The following is a 7913-nucleotide window of genomic DNA, read 5'->3' as shown; positions in this document are numbered from 1 at the left end:
GAATGGTTAGTCATGGAATCAACAAGAGGAGAGGTGACCCTTGATTGAATACTAAGTTGTGTGTAGGATCCAGTTAGAAGTGTCACTATACAGAATTCAACACATACATGTGAGTGAGAAATTGTCTAGAAAGTCCAGTACCATCTGGGAAGGTCTGAGGCCTACAGAGGCAAAGGGGAAAAGGTCAGGCTTAGAGGCCTGGAGTTTTCAGTTGGGAGGGGGTAACCCTTTGAGGAGTAGTTTCATTACTCCAATCAGTTTCATTTCTTCACTTAAGTTCCATTTCTTTAGGGTTGAAGCAGCACTTTCAGTTTTGAGAAAGTTTTGAGTATGTAAAGAGAGGGAGAGAATCAGAAAGAGTCAGAAAGACCAAGCTGCAGCCAGAGCAAGAGCGAGACAGCCAGAGCCTGAAGTGGGAGCGGAGTCTGAAGAGTGAGCAGGAAGAACATAAGAATGTAAGAAGAGCCATGCTGGATCAGACCAAGGATCCATCTAGTCCAGCATTCTGTTCACACAGTGGCCAACCAGATGTCGACCAGGAACCTACAAGCAGGGCATGAGCGCATCAGCACCCTCCCACCCATGTTCTCCAGCAACTGGTGTACAGAGGCTCACTGTCTCTGGTACTGGAGGTAAGACAGAGCCATCAGGACAAGTAACCAGTGATAGCCTTTTCCTCCAAGAATTTGTCCAACCCCCTTTTAAATCCATCCAAACTGGTGGCCATCCTGCGGTAGCGAATTCCATAGTTTAACTATGTGCTGTGTGAAGAAGTACTTCCTTTTATCTGTCCTGAATCTCCCACCTATCAGCTTCATAGGGTGACCCCGGGTTCTAGCATTTTGGGAGAGGGGAAAAAATGTCTCCCTATCCACATTCACCACACCATGCATAATTCTGTAGACCTCTATCATGTCTCCCCTTACCCTCCTTTTTTTCAAGCTAAACAATCCCAGCTGTTGTAACCTTCTCTCATAGGGGAGATGCTCCATCCCCTTGATCATTTTAGTTGCCCTTTTCTGCACCTTTTCCAGCTCTACAATATCTTTTCTTAGGTGTGGTGACCAGAACTGTACACAGTATTCCAAGTGTGGCTGCACCATTGATTTGTATAGGAGCAGTATGATACTGGCAGTTTCATTCTCAATTCCTTTTCTAATTAGGCCTAACATGGAGTTTGCCTTTTTTACAGCAGCAGCACACTGAGTTGACATCTTCATTGAGCTGTCCACCATAACCCCAAGACCTGTTTCCTGGTCTATCACCACTAGCTCAGCTCGCATCAGGCTATACTTGAAGTTGGGATTTTTTGCCCCAACATGCATCACTTTACACATTACTACATTGAACCACATTTGCCATTTAGATGCCCATTCTCCCAGTCTGGAGAGATCCTTTTGGAGCTCTTCACAATCCCTTTTTGTTTTAACCACCCTAAATAATTTAGTGTCATCCACAAACTTGGCTCCTTCACTGCTCACTCCTAATTCCAGATCATTTATGAACAAGTTGAAAAGCGTTGGTCCTAATACAGATCCCTGTGGGACCCCACTATTTACTTCCCTCCATTGGGAGAATTGACCATTTATTCCTACTCTCTGCTTTCTGTTCTTTAACCAGTTACTGATCCATATGAGGACCTGTCCTCTTATTCCATGACTGTTAAGTTAGCTCTGGAGTCTTTGCTGAGGGGTCTTCATAGAACCGATCAACCTCAGCTTCTTCGGCCTCAGTGGTTGGGGGGTTCAAGTCTAACTAATTCAAGTTAGACTTGAATTACTGTGATGTTGAATGGTTTGCCTTGGATTCGTACTGAGATCATTCTCTCGTTTTTGAGATTGTACCCCAGTACTGCTTTCCCCACCCTTTTGTTGACTGTGAGTGCTACTCCATTTCTTCTAAGGGATTCTTGCCCACAGTAGTAGATATAACGGTCACCTGAATTAAATTCACCCATGCAGGTCCATTTCAGTTCGCTGATTCCCAAGATGTCGATGTTCAGTCTTGCCATCTCATGTTTGACCACCTCCAGCTTACCTTGATTCATTAATCTTACATTCCAGGTTCCTAAACAATATTGTTCTTTACAGCATCGGACTTTCTTTTCACCACCAGACACATCCACAGCTGAGTGTCCTTTCGGCTTTGTCCCAGCCGCTTCACTCTTTCTGGCACTACTTGGAAATTCCCTCTGCTCTTCCCCAGTAGTATATTGGACACCTTCCGACCTAATGGGCTCATCTTCCGGAGTCATATCTTTTAGCCTTGTGATACGTCCCATGGGGTTTTCTTGGCAGGAATACTGGAGTGGGTTGCCATTTCCTTCTCCAGTGGACCACATTTTGTCAGAACTCTCCACCATGAGCTGTCCGTCTTGGGTGGCCCTGCACAGCATAGCTTATGGCTTCACTGAGTTATGCAAGCCCCTTCGCCACAACAAGGCAGTGATCCATGAAGGGGAAACAATAAATTACAGATTAATAAGTCACCAGGGCCAGATGGCATTCATTCAAGAGTCCTTAACAATGTGAAATTGCTGACTTTTTAACAAAAATATGGACCTATGAAAGTCAGCCTGCTTACAAGAAGATTGGCAGGTAACTAATGCATCACCAATTTGTAAAAGAAATCCAAAGGAGATCCAGGAAATTAAAAAAGTGTTGCCCTAACTTTTGGTCCTAGGTAAATTTGAAGAAAGCATTATTAAAGCCAGAATTAACACACAGAAGAGCAAGACTTACTAAGGATGAATCAGCATGGCTTCTAGGAAAGGAAATCCTGTCTTATCAATCTTCTTTCAAACCATAAGAAAATGTATTCATTTATATTTATATCCTGTTTACTTTGGGTTTTCATCCAGGGGACTGACCAGATCCATATCTGTTTAGGCTATAGGAATCCTGCTGCATCAGCTGTTCCCAAACCAAATTGAATCTGACCTGACCAAACTTTCAAAATTATTTGAGAGTGTTAATAAACATGTAGATGTATATACTTGGGCTTTCAAAACATTTTTGACAAAGTCTCTCACCAAAGGCTCCTAAATAAACTTAGCTGTCATCAGATAAAAAGTTAGGTCCTCTTGAGAGTCAGGAACAGGAAGCAAGAAATGGAAGAAATACATAGAAATTTTTTACAATTGAGGGAGGTAAGTAGTACAGTCCCACAAGGATCTGGATTGGGACTGGTGCTATTTAACATGCCAATATCATGATGGCTACGCGCGCACGTGCATGCACACACACACACACACACACATATTATATAAATATATGGCATGGCCATATTTGGAACAATATGTTCAGTTTTCATCACCATCTCAAACAGAATATCATAGCACTAGGAAAGGTATAGGGAAGACCAATTAAAATGATCAGAGAGTTGGAACACCTTCCCACGGAGAAAAGGGTAACGCATTTGTGGGGATTTTTAGTTTTTTAACAAGACAATGGAGAGAGCAATCCAATGGTCCCTGGGTGAGAGTCCCAGGGACCATAGGAGGGCTTAAAAAACCCTTTTGAGGTTGGAGACAGTGCTCCAACCTCGGGGGGAGTCAGAAATCTGCACCCAGACCCCACCCCCTCACAGCCAGTGTGGAGAGAACCATGCTGGCTGCCTCTCTGAGGTCAGGAAAGCAATCTCGGATGAGGAGGAAAGGGGGCGTTCGAATGGGCAGGAAGGAGAGGACACCAGATTGGCCAGGATAGGAGTTATCCTGAGCCTCCTCCACCCTCCTTCCCTCCCCTCCCCCTTTGAAGTGCCCTTACTAGGCAGGCTGAAAAGCCCATCTAGTGAAATCACCAAAGAAGGAGGATAGGGAGGCAAAGGTCAACTCCGCTGCTGTTCCTGCTCTGCCAGCTTCAGCCTGGCAGGGCATAGGAATCTTGGAACCCTCTGAGTTTGGGGGCATCTGAGCAGTGAGGGCTCAGTCCATAGGATTGTGCCCTAAGAGTGCAATCCTATGGGATTGCTGCTCAATAGACAGAAGGCTTTGCGGTCGAAGCCCTATGTGTCAGATTTCCCTTTTGTCCCTGCTGAACTTCAACAGCCAAATCAAAACACAGACAAGAGGCTTCTGTCCACGGCTCTTTAATCCTTTTACTTCAATGGGAGGAAGAGGTGCAGGGAATGCTGATGAAATTTGCAGATTCCACAAAATTGGGCGGGATAGCTAATACTTTGGAAGACAGAAACAAGATTCAAAGTGATCTTGATAGACTGGAGCGCTGGGCTGAAAAGAACAGAATGAAATTGAATAGGGATAAATCCCAAGTTCTGCACCTAGGAAAAAGAAACCAACCGCACAGTTATAAGATGGGGGATATGTGGCTCAACAACACTACAAGCGAGAAGGATCTTGGAATTGTTGTCGATCACAAGCTGAATATGAGCCAACAATGGAATGTGGCTGCAAAAAAGACAAATGCTCTTTTGGGCTGCATTCATAGAAGCATAGCTTCCAAATCCCGGGAAGTACTAGTTCCCCTCTACTCAGCACTGGTTAGGCCTCATCTGGAGTACTGTGTCCAGTTCTGGGCACCACATTTTAAGAAGGATGCAGACAAACTGGAGAGGGTTCAGAGGAGGGCAACAAAGATGATCAGGGGACTGGAAACAAAGCCCTATGAGGAGAGACTGAAAGAACTGGGCATGTTTAGCCTTGAGAAGAGAAGACTGAGGGGAGAGATGATAGCGCTGTTCAAGTACTTGAAAGGCTGTCACAGAAAGGAAGGCCAGGATCTCTTCTTGATCATCCCAGAGTGCAGGACACGGAATAATGGGCTCAAATTACAGGAAGCCAGATTCCAGCTGAACATCAGGAAAAACTTCCTGTTAGAGCAATATGACAATGGAACCAATTACCTAGGGTGGTGGTGGGCTCTCCCACACTGGAGGCATTCAAGACGAGGCTGGACAGCCATCTGTCAGGGATGCTCTGACTTGGATTCCTGCACTAAGCAGGGGGTTGGACTTGATGGCCTTCTAGGACCCTTCCAACCCTACTGTTCTATGATTCTATGATGCAAATTGTCAGTAACTCACAGTCTACAAAGGAAATGCCTTCAGGGAGTTCATAGGGAAGCTACGAAGGTTGAAAGTTGCCCACCATTTGAGAAAAGGTGGGCACGCTATCCTAACTTAAGGGGGGGATCTCCCTCTATCTCATGAGGTCTCTAGGCATAGCTGTTCCCACTGGGCCAATCGGGCAGATCTCTTAAGCTTTGCCCCTTCCATCTCTCTCTTGGCTCTGTGTCTATACCTGGCGTCTAAGAATTCAGGCTCTCCAAGCCCCACCTCTCCCTGTTCGCTGTCTCTCACAGGGGTGTGTGAAGGGAGGCCCTCTTCGTCCAGCTGGACTATTGAAACCTGAGGAGTCTGTCTCTCCCTGTCTGGAAGAGTCTGGAAAAGTTCCTCCACGTGTTTTGCAGTTCGTCTTCGGAATCTGAGCTACTTTGCCAGTGCCTATGTTCAGAGGCACCCCTGGCATCATGTTTGTCCTATGTCCTGCTGGCAGCAGCCAGGCAAGGCTGGAGGAGGATGGAGGTGAAAACAACTCCCTTGTTGTGAACAGGATGGACAGCCAAGAGGCTTTCTCATCCTACAGATCCTAGCCTCTCCTACTCCCCCCTTCCCTGCCCACCATCCTGCCCTCTATCCTCTCCCCAACCTGAAGCCATGGTGCTCTCCACAATGGTTGCAAGGGGATGGAGGTGGGGGAAAAGCAAATAGCCGATGTTTTAAGGAAGCATGACTTTGACTTTTGAAAAGCAAATAGCCAATGTTTTAAGGAAGCATGATGTAATGGGGGACTTCAATTTCCCCGATATTTGTTGGGAGACAAATTCTGCAAAACATGGCCCCTCCAGGAAATTCCTGACTTGTGTGGCGGATAACTTCCTCCTACAGAAAGTAGAGGAAGGAACTAGAGGATCGGCTATCCTTGACTTGATCCTAACCAACAGAGATGACTTAGTGGGTAAAGTAGCAGTTACAGGAACTCTGGGGGAAAGCGACCATGTTGTACTTGAGTTCTTGGTTCTAAGGGAAGCAAAAGCTGAGTGTAGTCAAACGCGTACCCTGGATTTTAGGAAAGCTGATTTTAATAAACTCAGAACAATGATCAGTAAGGTCCCATGGCAAGTAACGCTAACGAGAAAAGGAGTCCAAGATGGGTGGCAGCTTTTAAAAAAGGAAATTCTCAAGGCACAATCACAAACAATTCCAACAAGAAGAAAAGGTGGAAGACAACAGAAAAAGCCAATGTGGCTTCACAAAAAGCTTAGGGATGACCTGAAAACAAAAAAAGGACACATATAGGAAGTGGAAAGAAGGCCAAGTAACAAAGGAAGAGTACAGGCAGATAGCACAGAATTGCACGGATGGCGTCAGGAAGGCTAAAGCTGAGAATGAGCTGAGGTTAGCAAGGGATGCTAAAAACAAAAAGGCTTTCTTCAGCTACGTGCATAGTAAAAGGCAGAGGAAAGAAATGGTGGTTCAGCTATTAAATAAGGATGGCAAAACGATAACAGATGACAAAGAAAAGGCAGAGGTGCTCAATTCCTACTTTGGCTCAGTCTTCTCCCAAAAGAGGGTCTATGACCCCCCTGGCAAAGGCGAAGTACAGGCTGAAGGGGCAGGATTGCAGCTTGAGATCGATAGGCATATGGTCAAGGAACACCTAATTACTTTGAATGAGTTCAAATCTCCAGGGCCAGATGAACTGCATCCTAGAGTAATAAAGGAACTGGCAGAAGAACTCTCAGAACCGCTGTCTATTCTCTTTGAGAAATCATGGAGGACGGGGGAAGTGCCAGATGACTGGAGGAGGGCTAACGTTGTCCCTATCTTCAAAAAGGGTAAAAAGGAGGAACCTGGAAACTACAGACCAGTCAGTCTGACATCAATCCCTGGGAAAATTCTGGAGCAGATGATAAAGGAATCCATCTGGAAGCACCTTGACAACAATGCCGTGATTACTTGAAGCCAACATGGATTTGTCAAAAACAAGTCCTGCCAGACAAATCTGATCTCATTTTTTGATCAAGTAACCTCCCTTGTAGACCATGGGAATGCTGTAGACATCATATACCTCGCCTTCAGCAAAGCTGTCGACAAAGTGCCCCATGATATCCTGATAATATCTAGCTCAAAGTGGGCTAGATGAAACAATGATCCGGTGGATCCACAGTTGGCTACAGAATCGGACTCAAAGAGTGCTTATCAATGGGACCTTCTCAAACTGGGGAGAGGTAACGAGTGGGGTACCGCAGGGCTCAGTCCTGGGCCCACTGCTCTTCAACATTTTTATTAATGACTTGGAGGAGGAGGTGCAGGGAATGCTGATCAAATTTGCAGATGACACCAAATTGGGTGAGATAGCTAATACTTTGGAAGACAGAAACAAAATTCAAAGTGATCTGGATAGACTGGAGCGCTGGGCAGAAAACAACAGAATGGCATTTAATAGGGATAAATGCCAAGTTCTGCACCTAGGAAAAAGAAACCAAATGCACAGTTACAAGATGGGGGATACATGGCTCAACCACACTACAAGCGAGAAGGATCTTGGAATTGTTGTCGATCACAAGCTGAATATGAGCCAATAATGTGATGTGGCTGCAAAAAAGGCCAATGCTCTTTTGGGCTGCATTCATAGAAGCATAGCTTCCAAATCCCGGGAAGTACTAGTTCCCCTCTACTCAGCACTGGTTAGGCCTCATCTGGAGTACTGTGTCCAGTTCTGGGCACCACACTTGAAGAAGGATGCAGACAAACTGGAGAGGGTTCAGAGGAGGGCAACAAAGATGATCAGGGGACTGGAAACAAAGCCCTATGAAGAGAAACTGAAAGAACTGTGCATGTTTAGCCTTGAGAAGAGAAGACTGAGGGGAGAGATGATAGCACTCTTCAAG

General features: G+C 45.5%; 1 long non-coding RNA gene across 1 annotated transcript in view; it reads left to right on the top strand.

Moving 5' to 3' along the window:
- The first annotated feature begins 344 nt into the window (after positions 1-344).
- LOC146359728 (uncharacterized) overlaps positions 345-7913 on the top strand; it is a 34618-nt gene continuing 27049 nt past the window's right edge. Inside the window, exon 1 of the long non-coding RNA XR_014787337.1 lies at positions 345-632. This is a non-coding gene — a long non-coding RNA (uncharacterized LOC146359728). The remainder of the gene's footprint in view (positions 633-7913) is intronic.

Source organism: Heloderma suspectum, chromosome 1 (assembly GCF_057233095.1).
Source record: "Heloderma suspectum isolate Gila_16-S chromosome 1, 16-S_ref, whole genome shotgun sequence".
NCBI classification, from domain to species: domain Eukaryota; kingdom Metazoa; phylum Chordata; class Lepidosauria; order Squamata; family Helodermatidae; genus Heloderma; species Heloderma suspectum.
Note: the sequence above shows the minus strand (reverse complement) of the source record. Positions and strands in the feature narration are given on the sequence as shown.